Source organism: Pleurodeles waltl, chromosome 2_1, assembly GCF_031143425.1.
Source record: "Pleurodeles waltl isolate 20211129_DDA chromosome 2_1, aPleWal1.hap1.20221129, whole genome shotgun sequence".
Lineage (NCBI taxonomy): Eukaryota > Metazoa > Chordata > Amphibia > Caudata > Salamandridae > Pleurodeles > Pleurodeles waltl.
Window position 1 is genome coordinate 294822573 of NC_090438.1, and position 25385 is coordinate 294847957.

The 25385-nt window shown below is 47.3% G+C and overlaps 1 long non-coding RNA gene across 2 annotated transcripts in view; it reads right to left on the minus strand.

Annotated features, from left to right (window-relative positions):
* Positions 1-502: 502 nt before the first annotated feature.
* The window catches only part of LOC138258765 (uncharacterized), a 159131-nt gene continuing 134248 nt past the window's right edge, over positions 503-25385 (minus strand). For both annotated transcript variants that reach the window (XR_011198556.1, XR_011198559.1), the window contains exons 2-4: positions 19361-19403; positions 5225-5267; positions 503-1833 (exon numbers count right to left, since the gene is read on the minus strand). This is a non-coding gene — a long non-coding RNA (uncharacterized lncRNA). The remainder of the gene's footprint in view (positions 1834-5224; positions 5268-19360; positions 19404-25385) is intronic.

Here is a 25385-nt window from a genome sequence, read left to right on the forward strand (position 1 = left end):
GGTGGGAGGTATGGCCATCCCTGAATTAGAAGAGTGCTTAAAAGAATAGGCAGTGACAGCTGTTGAGCATTTAAAGACCATGAAGGTCCGAAGAACAACCCCAACCATTTCTTGTGATATTTCGGGTAGATGACTCTTCAAAAATAAAAAACAAAAAAACCAAGGCCAAATTGTGCTCTTAAGCAAAAATAGACCCTCACATTATGTTAATAAAAAAATTAAAAAAATACGTTGTACAGGTAATAAAAATGATCTGGGTTGGCAATGGCACAGCCTCCTGTCATTTTCAACCTATATAACGCACGTCTTAATTGTAACCTTCAATTTTTCCGTTCTGCTTTTTTGAGGCATATTATCTGCAATATAATGTGACTGAGAATGTATTGGAAGGGGCAGGATCACTGCATAAAAAGTTACACAGATTTCAAATCTTAGGTATTTGTATTCAACTCTTCAAAAACGGTTTCAAAAGTTAAAAAAAGCCTTTGAAAGCACACGAAGAACTCATAAAATACAATATAAAACATTATACAATATAAAGGACAGCCATTTTAAGAAAGATAAAAATACTTCCTAGTACTACTGCCACTTTCTGAGAGCTCATTTCAGCAAAGAGAAGTATTACATTTTGACACGAAGTCCCACAGTATTCCAAGAACATTAGGGTTGCAAACACCTCCTATGATGCACTAAAAATAATGGATGATCTAAAATCAGGTGGATCGTGGTGTATTTATAATTCATTGTGTGCACGCAAAATCCATTAGATTATTGTATTGTCTGAAAAAAACATTTAACACATTTTAGAATGCATTGCTCTTATTCAGGTTATTCAGGTCAAACTGGCTTTGAGAGCAGATCTAAGCTGTTGTCACAGGTTCAGCCCCAGGACATAATTTACATGTAGTTCTAATATGGACATAAAACGCTTTAAATATTTGTTGTGACGCAAATGTCCCCTGCATTGTTATACGGTGCGCCCCTGCCCAGGGTTATGGAGCTACAAATCTCTGTGGTATGTTTACATTATTGCAGTTAGCATATACAACAATCAGGCCTGTGCGCTGGTAAACAGGTTTTAGTGAATAGCACTGATCACTCAGAGCTGCACTCTGTAGTCTGGATGGGTGCACCATGCGTACCTTCCTTGGCCACTGGACTACTGTCCTCATGCCAGCTGACATAAGCTTGGCAGTGGAGGAAGTGTATTTTTGAATCATAGATGCACAGCATACCTTTTTGGTTATAGAGTCACTTCTAACGTTCAGCCCCAGTTATAAATACAGCTGGGGTCCTTTTCATACAGTCTATGTGCATGATTAGTCCATGTGTATGATAAAAGATTGATATAAGAGTGATCGAGTGGAGTGTGTGGATTGTATGAGTATCTGCAAGCAAAATCCATTTTGGATTGCCAATGACTGAATGCTGCACAAGATGGAGCTTAGTGGTATTGTGCTGGGCGGCCGTTGTGCATGAGAGCATTTCTGGAGCTTTTAGGAAGCAACACATTCTGAATGGGGGGGGGGACTATTGAGACATAGCTACATGTAGAAATGCAGAAGTGACCATTTGGTGAGATCTTGTCTCTTCCTTCTTTCTTTAAGAGTCCCTTTAGTCTAGATGAAGGGTTTTGGCAGGTGAAGACAGAGGTCTCTTTCGGAGGACAAAATGCATCTTTCAGGTCAGAGCATGCCTTTTATCCTGCCATAGCTATCAGCTGTGGGGCTTCACTCCTTCTTTGTGCTCATCTTACTGGTGCTCTCCTTGATGACTCCGCTTGTAAGCCTCTTGCTGCTGAAGCATCACAAGAAGACCAAGACTGTGTCTGCTCTGGAAAGGAGAGATATGTAAAGTAAATGAATCACATTGAAATGCTTTCAGAACAGAGAAAGGGAAATCAACACTGCAAGTTTGGAAAAGTAGTATAGGAGAAGGAATGAACTATCCACAAAAGGTTCTAGGATTTCTCCTTGACTGGTGCAGGTGAGACACTGCAGTGTGTCAGTGAAACCTCTGCGATCCAGTGCACAGGTCCTGGTTTCACTGACAGTCTGACTTCCATAGGTGAGGGGACCTCACCTGAAGAAGTCTGCAACTACTTGTTTGTGGAGAGCCCTGCATCTACCTGGGAAGGAAATCTACGTACTCTACTAAGAGAGGGGTCCAGAAGTAATTGTTGGAGAAAGAAGTCTTTCCAGATGAAAAGCCCAAATACACCGGTCTGGTGGCCTGGTGGAGGGTCTGCCCAGAAGAAGAAAACAGATTTTTACACAAGCTAAATTAAACCCCAATCGGCTGGTGTAAAGGACATGCCTTGCCTCTGTAGTCCATGTCCCCTGTTACCCTCATTGACCTCAATCGTTCTCAGACCTTTCCTTGGCCTGGAAATGATCAAAATATTTGCAGGGATGATATCGCCAGTGGGAGGCCTCAGAACTCGACCCTGAAGATTAAGTGGGTCAGTCTGCATCCAAAGACACCTTGCACTTAGATGAATGAGTGAATCCTATGGTCCACTCAAGACCTTGGTGCATGATGCCAAGAAGTATCATTGTTAGCGACTGCCAATTGGTGGGAGAACAAGATCTCAAAAAGTCCCTCTTCTCCCCTGCAGGATGAATACCATCCCTTTAAGGGAAGTTTATATTCCAAAGAGTAGGAGGGGCTAGAAGATAGCTTCCGGGTACTGACCCTGGCGTCAGGAAGAAAAGAGGGGCCAGACTCAGAGACAGCGTCTTCCCAGTGGCAACTGGAGGCGGAGTCAGGAGAGAACGGTGCTGAGTGACCAAAAGAAGATCAGATGCTCAGACATATTTGAGGGTCAACTGGAGCTGAAGAAGATGGTGGGAACTGCCCCCTTCGCTGTGACCCAGAGCAGGAGACAACTGAAGGAAGGGAACCCAAAGCAGACCAGGAGATGACTCAGGAGGCCATTTGCAATGGAGCTGCATCTTTCCACCGCCCTACAGGAGGAGCGTGACTCCATCAGGTGTGTGGCCGGGTGAGGGGACAGGAAAAGATGCTTGCGGCTATTCAACGGCTCCAGTAGTTCTACCAAAGAGAAACCACGAATGGAGGAGGGCTCTGTCATGCATATCGGGGAAGAACCTGAGGATAAGCCTTGCTACCCTATTGGGGCAACATATATGTTTCTTTATATTCTTCTTTTTCCTCCCATACCTATACGGGAAAGAAACCGTTCTTTTCCCCCCAGTTCTACCCCTTTGAGTTTTCAGTGCACATTCATGGTGTTTACTGTTATGGTATAAAACTAAGAATGAGAATCAAATACTCATTAATACTTACTGTGCTTCTCTCAAGGGAACAGGGGATGCACCTCCTCCATGGAACTAGAAGAGCGAAGAAGAAAAAGAACAAGCAGTAATCTTCACTTGATGTGTATGATGAAATATCTTGGGAAGAATAAATATAAAAAGTGCAATCCCTAATTAGAGTGTGACTAATTACTAAGAAACACTGCCACAACATCACGAGTGGTGGGGAATGCAGGTAGCCGCCATCGGATACAGGATGGAAAATGTTGTACAACAGCTACGGGAAGGACACAGATGGCTGGAATGGGTGCTAGAAAAACACATGGCCCAAGCAGAAATACACAGAACGGCCTTCACAAATGCTGTTCGCTCCCAAGGGAAGAATATGACCAAGATGGCTGAGAGCCAAAGACAAATGACGTTGGGCCTATCACAGGCTAAAGCATGAACCATCCCTGGTCCTATGGTGCCACTACAAAAATTCATGTCCGGGAAAGACCCTCTTGCTTTCTTCCTGAATTTCGAACGGGCTGCTAGGGCCAGTGCCTGGCCTATGGAGAAATGGCAGTTTTATCTGTCTCCACTCTTGACTTCCAGTGCACAAGCAACTTATCAGGTCACCAATGCAGATGGGACATCTACTTATGCCGATATAAAGAAGGTGATCTTTGACCGATTAGGCATGGACGATAAGACTTATAGGTTAAAGTTCAGGAGAGAATGGGGATTACCTGGCGATATCCCAAAAATACTTTTTTTAAACTGAAGAATGCTTCAGACAGATGACTTAAGCACTCTCAAGCTACTAAAGAGGAGATCATGAGAAAGATATACTTGAAACAATATCTAGAGGCCTTACCCTATCCAACCCAAAGATGGCTTAAACAGCATCCCGCTCTCACAGTAGAACAAACCGTGGATATGGCCACAACCTTTTCACAGGCTCATTCCCAGGGTCCGCCAATTGAATGGGAGAAAACAAACAAACCTGTGACTTCTCTACAATCAAAAGCTACCAGAAAGATCTCAACCAAACTGTGACGGGCCGCTGCCGTCACGGCCGCTTGGAGAGCGACTGGTGCTGTCTCTGCCACCGCGACCCCATAACAGGAACGGGCACTGGCCAATCCAGAAGCACGTCCGGGGAGCGAATGGCAGAAAAGAACAACCTGCGACGCCAAAAGTGGAGAGAGAGACGAGGAGCTGGCGAATCGAGATTACGAGATGAACATCACAGGAGAAACCGAGACGAAGGAAGAAATGCTGTCCTTGGAACGGGAGGAGAAGGAGGATTCCATCGAACGCCGGGAACCAGTGAACCCTACCTGCGTGAAGGGCCCCGACTCCACGGCGGACCAGGAGGCGATTTGCGACTTCACCAGCCACGCTTCTGGAGAAGCGTGGCCAAACCAGGTGCGTCACGAATAAGAGAAAAAAGAGAAGGGGAATACGGGTGGTGTAAAAAGGGGAGTGGGGAGGGAAGAAGGAACGAGAAGAGACAAGGTGGGATTCAGAAGGAGAAATAAGGAAAGGACAAGAGGGGAGGGGGAGGAGAACCAAGCACAAACTGAGAAGGAGAGGAGACATAGGAAAGGGACAGGAAGCCGAGGACTCTACACTTCAGAGAGGTGAATAAGAAAACGGCAGAAAGAAAGAAAAGACGACTGGGATAGAAGAGAAGGAAAATACAAGAACAGACCTGAAAGAATATAAAAGCAGTATAAGCTACAAAGGACAAAAGGAAGGAAAACAGAACCTGACTGGAAGGTTTAAGAAGGGAAAGATACAGATAGAGAAGTTCACCAAAGAGAGGAAATGGAACAGACGAGAGAAAACAGAAAACAGAGGAAAGAAGTGCCTGAAGATAACCCATAGGTTGAGATAGAAGAGGGGGAAGGTGAGATAGAGAAAGGGAAAGACATCTAGAGACAAGAAAAGCAACTTACCGATACCTTGTCTTGTCTTTCTTCACATGCGCCTCCTAGAGCCCTGGAAGAACGGGAGAGAAGGGGAGGGAAGGAAAAAAATATTGAAGACGAGCCGTTGCCAGAAGAAACGGAACAAAGAGAGGCTATATCACATGTCCACTACTTCATATTAACAAGAAACAATAAAAGACCTCTGAAAACCTAATCATTGTCCGCGTGTCATCCCTGACAACCCGGTCATAAGTGGTGTCAGAAGTGGGATAATTGCAGTGCGAGAACCCAACGCCATGGAGGTAAAGCCCACCCTTGCAGACATGATCGCGCAGTTGGCGGAAGGGCAGCGCCACTTACAACTGGTCTGGGAACAACAGCTCAAGGAAGCAAAGGAAGAACGAGAGGCACTACAAACAGCCCTAAAAAGCCAGGCCACCATCATGGCGAATAATCAACTGGTACATGAAACCGCGTTAGGAAAGTTAACCGATACCATCGCACACACAAAGGTGCATCCTAATGTTCCAAGCAGTGTCCTTCAGAAGTATCAGGATAGCGAGGATCCTGACTCGTTTTTCACTAACTTTGAGCGAGTAGCCAGTACTGCTAATTGGCCAGAGGACAAATGGGGACAGTATATCGCACCCTTGCTAACAGGACAATTGCAAGCCGCTTATCAGGCCGTAAACCCCAGAGGGGTTACAATTTACACAGAGATAAAGAAGGCCATTCTAGAACGCGTCCGGTTGGATAAGGAAAGTTACAGGGCCAAATTTCGGCAAACAAAGTGGATGCATCAGGAGAATCCATGCACGCCCCATTTACCGCGTACACCATGCAGGGGGTAAATGGTTACACCCCACAGAGTCTACAAGGGAAGAGATGTTTGATACCATTATCATGGAACAATATTTTGAAACCCTCCCTCCCAGTACACGGAACTGGGAATGACAACATCCGGGATTAACCAACCAGACAGCCATAGAACTGGTTGTGCATACCATGGACCCCCTGATTTCGGTAGTATCACCAGTAAAACACCTGCCGCCACCACCACTCATGCAGGTCAGGGGAAGCCGGTACAATCACGACCCATGCTGCCTCATGGTTCCGACCGGGTCACTCCTATCCTTTCTCCCACCCCAAGCCATCCCGCCACCGGTCCTCAATGCTTCCACTGTTCTGAATGGGGACACATTGCCCGCAATTGTTCATTGAAAAAAGAGACGGAAGAACCCATGAAGATAGGGATGATGAGAGGCTGAGTGTTATGGTCAGGACATAAGCAAACAAAGTATACCCTTAAGGTTTATATTAATGGCATGGAGAGAACGGCCCTGATAGACTCGGGGTGTAGTCAAAGTGTTGTTAGACAGGATTTAGTGAGACCGGAACACAGGGCTTCCCATTCCCAGGTCCTCATCACAAGTGTACATGGTGACCAACGATTATATCCAGTGGTGACCGTGAGACACAACAGGAGATGTTTCGAAGAAACCATTACGGTAGGAGTTATCCCAAACCTAGGGGAGGAGTTAATACTCAGCATTGATTATCCTGACTTCAGCCTGCTGTTAGAAAAGGCCTACCACGAAGATGTAACCAGCGCCTGGTGGGAAGAAGCCCCACATGGAGTAGTGGAGGATGACGATAGACCATTAAAAAGAAAACTCAGCAGAAAACAAAAATGAGAGCAACAAAAGGAACACCAAGACACCCCGATTACTGACAGTCCTATGTCAGTTCCCAGGGCCGCTACCGTTCTAACGTCTACAGGGAGTTTCAGACAAGCCCAACGAGAGGACCCCACACTGAAAAATGCCTGGCAGCAGGCCTTGCAACCGGATGAACGATCGGTAGGTCCCTCCTTTGTAATAACGAATAATGTGTTGTACAGGTCTAGCCCCAACCGTTCAGGAAAAAACCCTCAGCTAGTGGTTCCTCTCACCCACAGACAACAGGTTCTGCACCTGGCTCACGGGGATCAGGGGGAGGGACATATGGGAAGAGAGAAGACTGAGGCAGCAGTACTGAAAAGGTTTTATTGGCCAGGGGTCTTTAGTGACATCAGAAAACACTGTCAAGAATGCCCGAAATGTCAACTGATTAACCCATCAACTTATGGGCCAGTCCCACTACAACCACTGCCTATTATAGGCACTCCTTTTTCCCGAGTTGGTATGGATATCGTGGGTCCATTAACTCCATCTGTCAAAGGACGCCAATACCTTTTAGTTCTGGTAGACTATGCAACCAGGTATCCCGAGGTTATACCTCTCTCGAGTATGCATATCAAAACCATTTCCCAAGACATGATCAAATAGTTTTCACAGGTAGGTTTCCCTAAAGAAATTCTTACAGACCAGGGAACCCCGTTTATGTCTCGACTCATGGCTGAGATATGTCAGACATTGGGGTTCAAACAGATAAGGACCTCGGTTTATCATCCACAAACTGACGGGCTAGTGGAAAGGTATAACAAAATGATCAAATCCCTCCTCCGAAAAGTCATTTCGGAAGCAGGCAAAGACTGGGAAAAGAAGTTACCATTGGTCCTCTACGCCATAGGCACCCATGTCCAAGCGTCCACCGGACATAGGCGGTCATTACAACATTGGCGGTAAATGCGCTTACCGCCATGCAGAAGACCGCCAACACACCGCAGCAGCCGCGGAAATCTGCCACAGCTATTATGACCCACAGCTCGGAATCCGCCAAAATTCAGACACCCACACAAGTCCGCCACACCAAAGGTCAGTGATAAACTGGCGAAAACAAAACCTCCACCGTCACGCCAACAGAAATACGCCCACACTAGCACGACACACGAATCCACTCGGCAGTCTTTCAACCGCGGTATTCCATTGGCGGTACACACCGCCGCGCTCAAAATACACCCACATTTACAAAACACAACCACATTGGACAATTCCAAATACACACACCTGATACACATACAGACACCACTCCCACACACCCAATGCAATATAAAACACACACCCACATCACCCACAAACCCCTACGACAAAATTACCGAGAGAAGGCCAGAGAGAGACACTACAAACAACTACCAAGCATCCACAGGCACACAATACCATCACCCACAGAACTTCCACGCACCTCACAGAACACACCACTAAGTATCACCACACTTATCACTACACACACCACCCCACACATCACCCACACCACCCCATGGCACGGCAAAGACACCCCATGTTCTCTGAGGAGGAGCTCAGGGTCATGGTGGAGGAAATCGTCTGGGTAGAGCCACAGCTATTCGGAGCACAGGTGCAGCACACCTCCATAGCTAGGAAGATGGAGCTATGGCGAAGAATAGTGGACAGGTTAACGCAGTGGGACAGCACCCAAGAAATAGGGATGACATCAGGAAGAGGTGGAACGACCTACGGGGGAAGGTGTGTTCCTTGGTCTCAAGACACCACCTTGCGGTTCAGAAGACTGGCGGCGGACCCCCACCTCCTCCCCCACAACTAACAACATGGGAGGAGTAAGTCTTGGCGATTCTGCATCCAGAGGGCCTCGCAGGAGTAGATGGAGGAATGGACTCTAGTAAGTAAAATCTTAACTATTACATCCCCCACCCTACCTGCAAGCTATCACATACCACCACCTTCGCCCTCACCCCCATCACTCCAACTCTTCACAAATGTCCCAATATCACAAACCACACATCCCAACACCAAGCCCTGCATGCAATAACAACGCATGGACACCCATCACCAATGCATGGCCACTGCACATACCCATACACCCCCCTAAACCACCATCACACAAGGTCCCACACAGGAATGCAAGCACTGGGGTACACGGTCACCCACCTATTGCACACCATAGCACACACAGATGTAATAAACATCCCTTTATACCCCTGCAGGACCCCTACCCAACGTCACCGGACAGGATGGTCCACACATGTCCACACCACCAACAGAAGAGGCCCACAGTGATGACAGCAGCTCTGTCCAACTGGATCTAGATTACCAGCCCGGCCCCTCCGGGACCTCTGGACAGTCGATTCCCCTCACACTGTCACAGGCCACCACAGAGCTTCCCCCCTCTGGAAACACCAGCACAGCACCCACCCAGCGGGCCCATCCCTCTGTCCCCAGGACACGTCAATCAGCAGTGTGTCCACCACTACAGGGAACCCAGGCTAACCCACCACCCCAACAACAATAGGGACCTGGGGGCAGTGGCAGTGGGCACACCGTTCAGGGGACAGAGGCCCAGGAACACAGGGGAACTGGGAGGGCTGCTGTGCGACAGGGGGAGGACAGGCCAAGGGAACCCACTCTCCACAAGGCCCTCTCCAACATCATGGGAGCCTACCACCACTCCCAGGAGACAATGGCAACGGTACTGGCCAAGTTTCAGGAGACCCATCGGCTGCAGGAGGAACAGTATTTGGGCTTCAGGGAGGAACTCAGATCCATCAATTCCACCCTGGGCACCATCGTAGGGGTGCTGAAGGAAATACTCAACACCAGGAAGGGACACTGTGGCACAACAATGGGCCCCTGACACTAGCCTGGACGATGAACTGCCCACCACCTCCGCCGGCGCTAGTGGATAGGACGCCCCGCCACAGGACCACCACACCAGCACCCCACCCCCTGCAGAGGGAGAACCACCCGCAAACTGTCCCTGAGATCCAGGACAAAGACAGAGAACGATGCCAAGACCCCCGCCAAAAAATGAGACCACCCTGAATGTCATCCTTCTGTCCCACTTTGTCACCCTGTCCATCCTCAAACTGTCCCAGCTCCACTTCCTATGCCCATGTGGGCAATGCACCTGTGAGACTAATAGACTGGACTCTGCCATGGACATTCCTCCACCATCACCCCTCACCATTTTACAACACCCTCCAATATTGAGCACTTAAATAAACACCCTTGAAGCACAAAACAATCTGGAGTCAGTCTGTGATTTCGAAATTGTGTATTAGCAATTACAGTTTCAAAATGCTCTTTCTAATGTAATGTCAACATACCTATGTCACACAGCTCTAGTCCATGAGGAAACACAGCAGATGTCACACAGTGGGACCCACATCTGTGAAATCGAAAGGGAAAGTGACAACTCAGTGACCATACACTGGGTGAAAACGACAGACAGTACAGCGGTAGTAGTGTTAACATACATGTAGTAGGCAGGTTTGCCTTCTTACCTGTGTCTCACTGGAAGTATTGCAGGATCACAGAGGTGCTGTTTTCGATGTCCTCTTCTTCTGCTTCCTCGTCCTCACTGTCCACAGGCACCACAGCTGCAACAACACCGCCATCTGGACCATCCTCCTGCAGAAAAGGCACCTGTTGTCGCAAAGCTAAGTTGTGAAGCATACAGCAGACCACGATGATCTGGCACACCTTCTTTGGTGAGTAGAATAGGGATCCACCTGTCATATGGAGGCACCTGAACCTGGCCTTCAGGAGGCCGAAGGTCCACTCTATTATCCGCCGAGTTCACCCATAGGCCTCATTGTAGCGTTCCTCTGCCCTTGTCCTGGGATTCCTCACTGGGGTCAGTAGCCATGACAGGTTGGGGTAACCAGAGTCACCTGCAAATGGCGAGGGACAACTGTTAAACACACACTAACCTGTAGGGATATCCCCAGACCCAGACAACCATTCCCACTGACTTGCTTCCAGGTGCTCACCTAATAGCCACACACGGTGCCTCTGGAGTTGACCCATCACATAAGGGATGCTGCTATTCCGCAGGATGTAAGCGTCATGCACTGAGCCAGGGAATTTGCCATTCACATGGGAGATGTACTGGTCTGCCAAACACACCATCTGCACATTCATGAAATGATAACTCTTCCGATTTCTGTACACCTGTTCAGTCCTGCAGGGGGGTACCAAAGCCACATGTGTCCCATCAATAGCACCTATGATGTTGGGGTTATGTCCCAGGGCATAGAAGTCACCTTTCACTGTAGGCAAATCCTCCACCTGAGGGAAAACGATGTAGCTGCGCATGTGTTTCAGCAGGGCAGACAACACTCTGGACAACACGTTGGAAAACATAGGCTGGGACATCCCTGATGCTATGGCCACTGTTGTTTGAAATGACTCACTTGCAAGGAAATGGAGTACTGACAGCACCTGCACTTGAGGGAGGATTCCTGTGGGATGGCGGATATCTGACATCAGGTCTGGCTCCAGCTGGGCACACAGTTCCATGATTGTGCCACGATGAAGCCTGTAGGTGATGATCACATGTCTTTCCTCCATTGTCGACAGGTCCAACAGCGGTCTGTACACCGGAGGATTCCGCCATCTCCTCACATGTCCCAGCGGACGGTGCCTATGAAGGACAACAGCGAGCACAGAGTCAACCAACTCAGAGGTACGTATCCACAGCTTACACAGAACACAAATCATAATCCGAAATTTGGCCTGTATGAGTGTTGAGGCAAGGCCTAGGTATGTGTGACGCAGTGAAAAATTAAGCCATGTGGGCCCATGAAATGTCGGATGCCTGACCTGTAAAGTGGGACAATGGGATGTGATGTAACTGTTCTGGCGTTGTACACCGTCACGGTAGGCGGTCGAAGACCGCGGCGCAATTCTGCATTAGTTAACATTGGACCCTATGGGTCCCAGGAGCCAATGACGATGTACACCGGCGGTGACGGTACGCACCGCTGCGGACGTGACCGCCATTTTCTATCTGTTCAATCACTCGATACCTGATCTTCGACAGGAGAGGACCTACACTGCAAGTGCTGCTGTGACCTCAGTCTGGAAGAGACACTGGCTCGTGCGTCTGGGGAAAGGGCCCCTGCCTTCACATCGGAGGAGTTGGAGAAACTCGTGGATGGGGTCCTCCCCCAGTACACGCTACTCTACGGTCCTCCAGACAAACAGGTAAGTACACTGGGAGCATGCTGTATGGGCTATGCCTTTGTGGAGTGGGGTGGATGAAAGATGGGGGGGAGATTTAGGCGTGCATGAAACGACGGTGAGTGCATGTGCCACATGGAAAGGGTAGGGATGGGGGCCAATGACTGTGACGATGCAGTTGGTAATAACTTTTCTTTTCCCCCTGTACAATTCATGTAGGTCAGCGGCCAATAGAAAAAGGATATTTGGCGTGCCATCACCAAGGAAGTCCGGACCCGGGGGGTCCACCTCAGACGGAGCACCCACTGCCGTAAGAGATGGGAGGACATTCGCCGCTGGAGCAAGAAGACGGCGGAGGCCCAGCTGGGGATGGCCTCCCAATGTGGGAGGGCTGCCCATCGCACCATGACAACCCTGATGTTCAGGATCCTGGCGGTGGCGTACCCTGAGTTGGATGGGCGCTTGAGGGCATCACAGCAGCCACAAGGGGGTGAGTACACTCTCATTCTGCTGATTTTGCGTGCAGTGGAGGTGTCTGGGTGGGGGAGGTGGGCTGTGGGTTTCCCTAGGCCAGGGCGAGTGTGCCAGTTATGTCCCCTTGTTCTGGCAGACTCTGTAGCACCCCACCCCACCCCGCCTGTGTACAGTGCCAAGTTCACCTAGTCAGGCTCCTGTGTCATCCATGTGTGCAGATGTCGGCCATAGCCTTGTAGGCCATGTCTCAGGGATTGAATAGTGGAGCTCAAGTGCGGGGCGTAGTGCAGGGGGCTTCTGTGTCTGTCGTGTCCGCCAACGGTAGCGGTAATGCATGCACTCAACATGTCTTTCTTCTGTCCCCCCCCTTTTTGTGGTCTCCCTGTTCTTGGGTGCATTAGCATCATCAGGCGGAGGAGCAGTGGCACAGGAGCAGGAGGGAGCTGCATCCCACATGGCCCTGGAAGGCGAGACTAAGGACTCGGAGTTCACCAGTGGGACGGAGGGCGAGGGGAGCTCCACGGCAGGGACAGGAGCTGACACCAGTGACACGGACTCGTCCTCTGATGGGAGCTCCCTTGTGGTGGTGGCAACATCTGTGCCCCCGCATCTACCGGTACAGCCGCCAACCCCCCTTCCAGCACCGCCCTCCTAGCAGCCCCTCAGCCTTTGCCCCGTGCCTGCTGACCCAGGAGGGTGGGCATCACCTTCACCCCAGGCACCTCAGGCCCTGCCCCAGTCACCCCTGCTGCCCTCAGTGAGGAGGCCATTGACCTCCTCAGGTCCCTCACTGTTGGGCAGTCTACCATTTTGAATGCCATCCAGGGTGTAGAAAGGCAGTTGCAACAAACAAATGCATTCCTGGAGGGCATTCATTCTGGTCAGGCGGCCCTTCAGCAAGCTTTTCAGACTCTGGCCTCAGCACTGATGGCAGCCATTGTCCCTGTCTCTAGCCTCCTCCCTCCCACTTTTTCCACCCAGACCCAATCCCCTCGACCTCAGCCTATCCCAAGCACACCTTCAGACCAGCATGCACACACCTCAACACACAAGGGAAGCTCTGGCAAATATAAGCACCACACATCCCACAGGCACTCACGCAAGCATCACACACATGCAGACACACCAACATCCACTGCCTCCACTGTGTCCCCCTTCTCCTCGTCTCCCTCCTCCCTCCCTGTCTTGTCTCCACTCACACCTGCATGCACTACATCTATAGCCACTACTTCCATCACCAGCACACCCACCACCACACCCCGCTCACGTGCAGTCACCACCCCCACAACCATTCACACGTCCCCTGTGTCCTCTCCTAGTGTGTCTGTGACGCCCCCTCCCAAGATACACAAACGCAGGCACACACCCACCCAACAGCCATCCACCTCACGACAGCCTCCAGCGCATGCACCTTCACCCAAAGTTACCAAACGAACACCTCCTACAACCACAACCTCTTTCTCCACTCCCAAACCCCCTCCAGCTACCCGTCCCAGTGTTCCCAAGAAACTTTTCCTGTCCAACCTTGACCTCTTTCCCTCACCTCCCCCACCCCGTCCGTCTCCTAGGGCCCGACTCTCCAGGTCCCAACCTAGCACCTCAGCCACAACAACTCCGGGACCAGTGGTGCCTGTAGTCACCGTAATCTGGAGTGCACCGGCCACCAGGGCAGCCAGTGTGGCACAGAGCCACAGCACGGACAGTCCCCCACCTGTCAAGCTTCAAAAGTTTGCCAGTGCCCGGCGGGAGAGGGGGAAGACTCTATCCACCAAAGCCGTTCCCAGGGGTACAGGTGGGAGTGTGGAGTCAGCTGCGACACCTTCCAAGGTGGGGAAGGCCCACAAGAAAGTCAGCAAGTCTGGGAAGAGCAGCACGGCGGAGAAGACCGCCATCATCCCCGCTGCCCAGGAGGCCACCGCCAGCACCAGCCCTGCTGCCCAGGAGGCCACCAACATCATCCCCGCTGCCCAGGAGGCCACCGCAATCATCCCCGCTGCCCAGGAGGACACCGTCAGCACCAGCCCTGCTGCCCAGGAGGCCACCGCCATCATCCCCGCTGCCCAGGAGGCCACCGCCAGTACCAGCCCTGCTGGGCCATGAAGGACTGCCAGCACCAGCCCCGCTGGGCCATGAAGGACCGCCAGCACCAGCCCCGCTGGGCCATGAAGGACCACCAGCACCAGCCCCGCTGGGCCATGAAGGACCGACAGCACTGGCCCCGCTGGGCCAGACATGACCGCCAGAAGCTGAGTCACTGCAAAGGACCCCTCCACCACAAGCACTGCTGAACAGGGCACCGCCGCCACAAGCACCGCTGAACAGGGCACCGCCGCCACAAGCACCGCTGAACAGGGCACCGCCGCCACAAGCACCTCTGCCAATGACATCGCCGCAACAAGCACCGCTGGCCCATGAGCGCCAAGGGCACTGACGCTACTCAGTCCGTCACGAGCAGGATGAAGCACTCTGGGCACAAAGCCCCCTCCAGAACCAGTGGAGACAAACATCCACTACCTCAGTCCTTAGCAGGATGAAGCACTCTGGGTGCAAAGCAAAGCCCCCTCCAGAACCAGTGGCAGGATGAAGCACTCTGGGCGCAAAGCCCACTCCAGAACCAGTAGAGACAAACATCCATTACCTCTGTCCTTGGCAGGATGAAGCACTCTGGGCGCAAAGCCCCCTCCAGAACCAGTGGAGGAAAACATCCACTACCTCTGTCCTTGGCAGGATGAAGCACTCTGGGCACAAAGCCCCCTCCAGAACCAGTGGAGACAAACATCCACTACCTCTGTTCTTAGCAGGATGAGGCACTCTGGGCACAAAGCCCCCTCCAGAACCAGTGGAGACAAACATCCACTACCTCAGTCCTTAGCAGGATGAAGCACTCTGGGCACAAAGCCCCCTCCAGAACCAGTGGAGACTGTAATCCACTTGAGAGACTGTGGCTTTGCACTCCCCAGGATGGAACAGTGGGCAAACCACCCACTTGTGAGACTTGAGAGACTGTGGCTTTGCACTCCCCAGGATTGCACAGTGGGCAAACCACCCACTGTAGAGACTTGGGAAACTGTGGCTTTGCACTCCCCAGGATGGAACAGTGGGCATGTGGCGCCCTCGTGGATTTGGCATCGTGCACTCAACCGGCTGAGGTGCCCACCCTTTCCCTTCCCCCTGAGATGCCTGTTTTATTGCTATCTGATGCCCCTGCAGTGTTCTCTCTGTCATTTCGGGGATTGGGTGTGGGACTCGCCCATACTGTGTGGGCCCAGTGTTCCACGGACTTCAATGGAGCACTACCTGGAACACTATTCTTGGTTTATATTTGTTTATAGTGTATATATATATATTTTTGCGTACTGTATTTTAATATATTACAACGGTTACACTAATTTCCTTTTGTCCTTGCATTCTTCCCCTGGGGGCCGGGGGGTGTAACTGGAATGTATCATGCTGTATTAGAATGTGTGTTGTAGTGGGTGAGGGTGGGGGTATTGCGTGTGTGTGTCCCTGTTTTTTCCCTCCCCCCTCCCCTGTGTCGTAGGTGCAGTACTCACTGTTGTCTTCGCCACCGGCGTTCGTGCTCCTGGTAGAGGAGCAAGAAGATAAGGGCTGGCAGGATGTGCAGCTCTGGTTCCATGGTGTCCTGGTTCCTCGTCGGGTGTGTAGAGGTGAGCATTTTCCCTTCGAAGTCCTGTTTCCGTCGTGTTTTTGTTCGCAGTGAATCCGCCCCGGAAAAGGTGGCGGATTGGTAGGTTGTGATACTGTGGGCGGTACATTGTCCTCCGTCTGTCTGTTGGCGGGGACCACCAAGCTGTTTGTTTGTACCGCCGTAGCGGTCGGAGTGTTAAAGTGGCTGTCTTTGTTGGCGGTTTCCGCCACGGTCGTGATTCCAATTTTTTTTCCGCCGGCCTGTCTTCGGTCTTACCGACGCTTTAACACCGACCGCCAGGGTTGTAATGACCACCATAGTCCTTTTGAATTACTTTTTGGGAGACAACCCGCACCCTTTTGGACATGTTGGCAGAACAGTGGGAAGAGACGGAGGTCGAGGTTAAAGATATACTAACATACACTAAGGAATTAAAAGAAAACCTACACACGGTTTGGGAAGAAGCCCATACTGCATTAAGGGAGGCCCAAAAGAAGAGAAGAGGCACCACAACACTAAAAGCACCCTCCGTAGTCTGCAAGTAGGAGATAAGGTGCTAGTTTTATTGCCTACCTGTGATAATAAATTGCTGGCCCAATGGCAAGGACCCTACGAGGTGTTGGAACAAATCAATTCAACCACATACAAACTTGAAATACCACCTGGTACGGGGCGCGATTAGATCTATCATATAAATCTCCTTAAAAAATGGTATGAGCCGACAGAAAAACACCGCAATCTGTATATAACAAAAGAACTGGAAGGGGACATTCCTATCCATCCCCTCCAGCTGGTTCTCTAGTAGACCATCCCTTTCCCCAGCTAAATTCTGACCTACCGGAAGGCAACTATAATCAACTCAAATGTCTTGTCAGGGACAATCTTGACGCATTCTCGAAACTGCCGTGACGTACTACCTTAATCCAACATACTATATGCACTAAGGCTAATACCATATCCAGACAACTACCATACTGCATCCCGGAGGCCAAGAAACAGATAATAGAACGGGAAGTAGACGCTATGTTAAAGGCAGGGATAATTGAGCCCTTCACCAGTCCTTGGTGTTCCCAGGTGGTACTAGTGCCAAAACCCGACGGTAGCACCAGATTCTGTGTAGACTTCAGACAAGTGAACGCATTATCATATTTTGACTCCTACCCGATGCCACGAATAGATGAACTCCTAGACCGGTTAAGCCAAGCTAGATACCTGTCCACCCTGGACTTAACAAAAGGATATTGGCAGATTCCTTTACACCAGGAAGATAGGGAAAAGACTGCGTTTGCTACTCCCTCTGGCCTTTATCAGTTCACGGTCCTTCTGTTTGGACTACATAGGGCCCCAGCCACCTTCCAACGTCTCATTGACAACATTCTTCAACCATACCACCAGTATGCAGCTGCATACCTGGACGATATAGTGATCTATAGCACCACATGGAAGGACCATCTAGAACATCTCGGTCACATGATACAGACCTTAAGGGAAGCTAATCTAACAGCTAACCTGGAGAAATGGAAATTAGGACACACCATAATTAAGTATTTTGGCTATATATTAGGAAGTGGACAAATAAAACCCCAGGTAGAAAAAGTCCAAGCCATTACCCAAATACCCATACCCCGCATGAAAAAAGATATCCGAGCCTTCTTAGGTTTGGTAGGTTATTACCGTAGATTTATTCCCCGGTTTTCAACCTTAGCAGTGCCCCTTACAGACTTACTAAAGAACGCATGCCCCAACAAGTTACCGCCCCTCTATGGAAATGCAGAGTTTTGAAAGGTTAAAGCGATGTCTATCTTCTGAACCCGTACTCTGTTGTCCTGACTTTACCAAACCCTTTGTAGTACAAACAGACACCTCAGATGTGGGTCTAGGGGCGGTACTATCCCAGGAAAAGAAGATGGGGCATTACACCCCGTCGTCTATATCAGCCACAAGCTACTTCCCCAGGAACAACACTACGCCACCCTGGAAAAGGAATGTCTGGCGATTAAGTGGGCTGTGGAATCCCTGCGTTATTATCTGACTGGTCGAACTTTCACCCTGATAACAGATCATGCTCCCCTCACCTGGCTTGCCCGACATAAAGATACTAATGCTCGGGTGCTCCGATGGTTTCTCTCACTCCAGCCTTTTTCCTTCCAGATTCGTCATTCCCTGGGAGCGCACATGACAAATGAGGACTACCTATCTAGACACCCGAGTCCTGAGCGCCTCTATCAGCCGCTCGCTAGGGGGAGTGTCTGTGACGGGCTGCTGCCGTCACAGCCGTTTGGAGAGACGACTGGTGCTGTCTCTGCCACCGCGACCCCGGAACAGGAACGGGCACTGGCCAATCCAGAAGCACGTCCGGGGAGCGAATGGCAGAAAAGAACAACCTGTGACGCCAAAAGTCGAGAGAGATGAGAAGCTGGCAGATCAAGACTACGAGACGAAAATCACAGGAGAAACCGAGACGAAGGAAGAAACGCTGTCCCTGGAACCGGAGGAGAAGGAGGATCCCATTGAACGCCGGGAACCAGTGACCCCTACCTGCGTGAAGGGCCCCAACTCCACGGTGGACCAGGAGGCAATTTGCGACTTCACCAGCCATGCTTCTGGAGAAGCGTGGCCAAACCAGGTGCGTCACGAATAAGAGAAAAAAGAGAAGGGGAATACAGGTGGTGTAAAAAGGGGAGTGCGGAGGGAAGAAGGAACGAGAAGAGACAAGGTAGGATTCAGAAGGAGAAACAAGGAAAGGACAAGTGGGAAGGGGGAGGAGAACCAAGCACAAACTGAGAAGGAGAGGAAACATAGGAAAGGGACAGGAAACCGAGCACTCTACACTTAAGAGAGGTGAATAAGAAAACGGCAGAAAGAAAGAAAGGACGACTGGGATAGAGGAGAAGGAAAATACAAGAACAGACCTGAAAGAATATAAAAGCAGTATAAGCTACAAAGGACAAAAGGAAGGAAAACAGAACTTGACTGGAAGGTTTAAGGAGGGAAAGATACAGATAGAGAAGTTCACCAAAGAGAGGAAAAGGAACAGAGACGAGAGAGAACAGAAAACAGAGGAAAGAAGTGCCTGAAGATAACCCGTAGGTTGAGATAGAAGAGGGGCAAAGGTGAGATAGAGAAAGGGAAAGACATCTAGAGAGAAGAAAAGCAACTTACCGATACCTTGTCTTGTCTTTCTTCACATGCGCCTCCTGGAGCCCTGGAAGAAGGGGAGAGAAGGAAAAAAATATTGAAGACAAGCCGTTGCCAGAAGAAACGGAACAAAGAGAGGCTATATCACATGTCCACTACTTCATATAAACAAGAAACAATAAAAGACCTCTGAAAACCTAATCATTGTCCACGTGTCATCCCTGACAATCCAGTCACACAAACCTATACCCGAAGTCCCAAAAATAAGAAGTACCAAATCCGAACAACATCCTGCTACTGGACTGCAATGTTTTGAATGTGGGGAAACGGGCCACATAGCTAGATTATGTAAGAAGAGGCTGGAAAAGCAAGAAGAAAAAGAAGCAATGGATGTCAGTTATGCTCCCCGTTCCATCTTATATACCCAAGAAACTGGGCACATACACTACATGAGTCTACTAGTTAATCATAAGTGGGTCCCATCCCTTTTAGAGTCAGGGTGTAGGCAGTCTGTGATTAGAACAGACCTAGTCCTTCCCTCACAAAGTTGTCCTAACCGAAAAGTAGCTGTACGCTGCGTACATGGGGATACCAAGAGTTATCCATTGGCACACCTAGACCTGACCAGCCCTACCGGGAAAACCCATAGGGTTGAGGTGGGGGTTATGTCCTCCCTACCCAAAGTCATGATACTAGGGATTGGTAGTTCTTGTTTCCTAGAACTATTGGAGAAAAGACTTGATCAAGCCCACGAAAATCCAGAATGTACAGAAAAAAAACAGGCAGCCTATCTTCAACCAGAACCATGAGTCTTAAACAGATGTTTCTGTTTTGCCCAAGTAAAAGACAACACATTACAAAGCGCTTGGCAAGCCGCAGAAGAGACCCGAGGAAAGACAGATCCACCTTTTCCTCATTTTGTTATAAAGAACGGGCTACTATATAGAGTAACAGGGTCTCAGGATGAGCCAAAGCTCCTAGTCCCTTTTGACTTCTGAGAACAGGTTTTGTTTTTTGCTTATTCACACTTGCTGACTGGACGCAAAGGGACAGAAAAGACTAACAATTCTATCCTAAAATGCTTTTATTGACTTGGTGTTTACGCTGACATCAAACACTATTGCCACTGGTGTGAGATCTGTCAGAAAAAGAACCTATAGCGACCCCCACCGTTGCTGTTACAACTCATGCTTATAATAGGGAAACCCTTTGAAAGAACTGGAATGGACCTGATCCGTCCCCTTCCTCGTACACCCCAGGGGTATCAATATGTATCTGTATTGGTTGATTACTCAACTAGATACCTGGAAGCCATTCCCTTAAAGACAGTTAATATAAAAAACATAGCCAATGACACAAAGAGAACTGGGGTGTAGTCTGTGTGAGCGTGTACAATTTGTATTAATATTTTCCTCATATGTAACCATATATATATATCATTATATCATTATATTTTAATTTTAGATTAACTCGAAAGAGCTGACCTACTAAAAGGCCGCTAACAAGTAAAAGGCCTATATTTGCTTTCTTATGTCAAGTTAACACTTTGATGAAAATTTTCTGTCTCTTTAAGAGCGTGTTCTTTGCTAGAATAAAATGAATTTTTCGTTGCCTCTGAAAGGCTGAAGCAGTTGCAAGGTCACTGTGCAATGTTATATATATAAAATGTTTCTAGTGTGTTCTGTTTTCTTGCTGCATTTCTGCAGCCTAATTGACTTCTTTCTTTGTATTCATATATTTGCTTGTAGGTATGTTTCTAACTTATGTTCTTTCCTTGAGGAGAAATGGCATGATGTGGAATGTTTCCATATTTACTAATCACTATCCTGTGACAACGTAGTCGGAAGATGTCGAACAATGAGTCCACAGATGCAACGGGAGAAGAGGATGTATAAGTTACAATTGTATTAGTTTGAGTTTCTTCAATGGAATTAGAGCAAATAGAAGAGCTTAGAGCTAACATTTTATCTAATTTTTATATCTGTTAACATTCTGATTGGACATAATTTTCTCACCTTATGTTCTAAACCAATCAATAGGATTTAACAAGTTTAATTAAATGTTCAGTCGCCATTAGTTGAGAGCAGATTCATTTTAGATGTTCATACTCTTGTATCCTGTCTACTGACATGCTGGTGTTTATTATTTTCTGAATTTACTATGTCTGTTCGCTACTGGGCAGATGCTTAGATGGTGTAGTAATCTTATAGTCCAAATTCTAAAGCATACCTCTCGCCTTGTTCCTGTTTCAATGGTGATGTCTGATGTTGCTGTCCCCCTGATGAAGTAGACGTTGTTGCTGAATACCTTAGTGATTGGGTAAATGTATGAACTGTGTATTGTTATTTGTCTTTTGTTTTTCAGGTACCAACTGCTAATATTATAATACTGCTGCTATTTTGTATAGTGCCTTTGCTAGAAGTTTTCTAAATTCATGTTACTAAATTCTTTTGCATGAAGTCCAACGTGTTGATGCTAATTAGTAGTTAGTGAGGTGTCACTCTCATATTCATGAATGGTCTTTGATTTCTTTCCTTTGCTATTTTAATGTATTCAGTTTCTCTTGCTCAGATTCTATTGCTATGGTTCTGTATAATAACCATTGAGATATTATAATTATTAGCATTGATTAAGCTTAGATTCATATGTTGACTAAATCAGCCTTTCTTGTTTCTCTACCTGTATCATTTGAGTTTGAGAATTATTTTTGTTACTCTAGCATTGTTAATATAGGAAAATAAACCTTTAACTACTTAATAAACTGGTGTGATTATTGACATACTAATTGATTATTATATGCTTAATATACATTGTTTGTGGTGTATTTCCTGTGACGTTTTCTTTAAAGCAGATTCGATTAAGTTCATCGACCTAGAGTATGAAATCCGCTATCTAGTCTGTTATTACAAAAATGTAGCCAAGATTTCTGCTTTAACAGTTTTGGTAGCAGAGTTTGGTTTTTATCTCTTTAAATGACATCGTGTCATAGGTGGTGAAAATTAAATGGTGTGTTTTAATTATTGTTTTTGTAAATGTTGTCCATTTCGGACAAAATGAATTTCTAAATGCCCAAAGTGACTTTCCACGGTTCTTTTGGTCTGCCTAGGTTGTTAGGGAATGTTTTGTTAGATTGAATGGGAGTAGATTTTGCACTTGCACAGCTTTAGCTAATTTGCCGTTGATTGAGTGGTTTGTGGGATTTTAGGGGAGTTGGCATACTCCAGAAAAAGATAATGTTAAAGAAAGAGTAGACATACTCTGAAGTGTGAGAGTAGAGAAGTTGGCAAACTTCACATGTGTGTGGTGCTTGGAAAAATTGTCCACGTGGTTGATGTTAAGACGGACCTCACAGGGTAGGTCTAAGACTCTGGAGTATATTAAAAGTGTATGGAGACACTTGATTTTGTTGTAATTTTTCTTTTTAGTAGACCAATCGGGTGTGCTTGGTAAGTCAAGTTTGCGAGTTAAGTCGAGTGTTTGGAATTTTTGACTGAGATTTGGTGAGTTCTATGTGCACCAGGACAGTATCCATTGATCAGTTGAGAGTGAAATTTGTGGGATTAATTTTGCTTGCAAATCTGGGGAACTGAGAAAGAAGAATAGCTGCAAGAACGAAACCTGTCAGTTAAATTTATAAGGTTCCTGAAACGATTGTAGTACCCTACCCATAGCAAATAGACTAATTTGTTTTATTATTGGTTTTGAAAAAGTGCTTGCAATTAATTTTGCATTCGTTTTTGAGTGTTTTTGAGTTTAGGACGACAAGCCGCAAGACTTTGTCAGCCGCTGTGTGTAAGTATGATGTCATTTTTGTGCCGCAGTGGGATAGATTGGTTAGTGAGAAGGGTCGCGCACGGTTTGGTGGACAACCGTGAAGTGCAATTGGTCAAGGAGGAAGATTAAGAGGATTGTGGGATTGTAGTCACTTCCTGATTACTGATTTTTTTAAATAAAATTTGTGAAAATGAAGTTTTTCAAAGCTTTAAGAAGTGCTCTTATAGGAAATGAGTATATTCCAGTTAGGTAAGGAGAAATTTGTCTGCCAGAAGGTACTCCGGCATATTTCGTAATTGAAGAGAAAGGTACCAGAGCATGTCTTTGGGTAAAACGTTGGGTTAAAGTTACAAAGAAGGGAGGTTGTTTAGCGTTTCCTGAAAATGGCATATTTAATGTGAGAATTTTTGAGAATTTGAGACAGGTGATGTATGGTCTAAGACCACCTCGGTGTGAAGCATTAGCGATCTGGGAGATAGTTGCTAGACAGCAACCATCATTGAAAATAGAGAGAAAAATGAGGAGGGCAGAGAAGTCACTAGCATAAGCTAGATGGGACAGTGAGCAGAGGCAGTGGAGACTCAATACCTTACAGGGCGTTAGACTGTTTCCTGCAATGACTGAAGACAGTGAGAAGGTTTCAAAGAAATTAAAAAAGAGTTCTTCCACAGCAGACATCAAAAGAGCCTAATAGGTCTCTGATTAATGATGAGATCAGACGAGGACACTGATTTTGAGAAATCGTGCGCCACCTTATGTGGTTCAAGAAGATTTGATTACTACTATTACAAATCCTACTGCACTGATACCAGTTGCAGTGGCACAGAGTCCAGTACAGAGTAACCATAACATGACTGAGAGTTCCATACAGGTTAATCCTAACTTAAATCAGAGTACAGTTCAGGCTAGTCTTTCAGTGCAAATACCGATGGAGAGCAGCTTCAATCAGTTGACAGACAATAGACAGCTGCTACAGATTAATGTTCCTGGATTTTATTCAGATGTGAACACAACTACTAATCTAGTAGTATCTTTGGGTCAGAATTCACAGGAGCTAAAATTGGTTCAGACAGAGCCCACGCCGGTGTTACTACCTCAAATGCAGAATGCAATTGTAGAGAATTCTCAAGATGTAGAAACCAGGAACCCAGATGCAATATCAGCACCAATTACATTTGGTCCACTTGTGCCTTTGTATGCTCAGGGAAAAAAGATTGTAGAAAATCAAAGAGTTCAAAATCAGAGTGAAAACATTAGGTTAATATCACCTATAAGACAGACTTTAAATGAATCAAAGTCATTATTAGATTTAACTCCTATTATAAATTCCGAAATAACTGGATTAGGTAACGGTCCTGAATTAAAAATATTGTACAACCTGGTAATATTTCATTAAAGGGTTTGACTGCACAACAATTAACTAGGTGGTTGGAAGAATTAAATGTTTCAAACATTCCAGAGAGTCAGTTCAAAAGTGTTCCTGAGAGTCAGTTCAAGGAAAAGGAGTACATATCTAAAATTAGATTGTCAATGGAAGCAGGTGAGCTTCTGGAAGGGACAGTAGGAATAAACAGACTTGAATCTTGTACTGAAGCACAATTGAGATATTTGTGTCCTTAAATTACAGAAGGGGAGAACCCGAAGTACATCAGCAATTACAAGAGTTAGCAGACAAATATGAGATAGATTTTACGAAAACAAAAAGCCTGAACAGAAATTATAGATTAAGTCTAGAAGTTGAAGATTTTAAACACATGAGGTCTGCAAGGATGAAAACACATCTTAGAGAATTGCTTGCGAGAGTACACATTTGGAGAGCTCTAGAAAAATGGGAAGGCAGATGGATCAAGAAAAGAGAAAGACAGAGGAAGGGGTTATATACTCTGTAGGAAGTTGGCTCTGTATGTACTATTTCAAAGTAAGGAATAGTATGCACAGAGTCCAAGGGTTCCCCTTAGAGGTAAGATAGTGGCAAAAAGAGATAATTCTAATGCTCTATTTTGTGGTAGTGTGGTCGAGCAGTAGGCTTATCAGAGGAGTAGTGTTAAGCATTTGTTGTACACACACAGGCAATAAATGAGGAACACACACTCAGAGACAATTCCAGGCCAATAGGTTTTTGTACAGAAAAATATATTTTCTTAGTTTATTTTAAGAACCACAGGTTCAAGATTTACAAGTAATACTTCAAATGAAAGGTATTTCATGTAGGAACTTTAGGAACTTTGAATTAGCAAAATAGCATATTCAGTTTTCACACAAATGGCAATAAGCT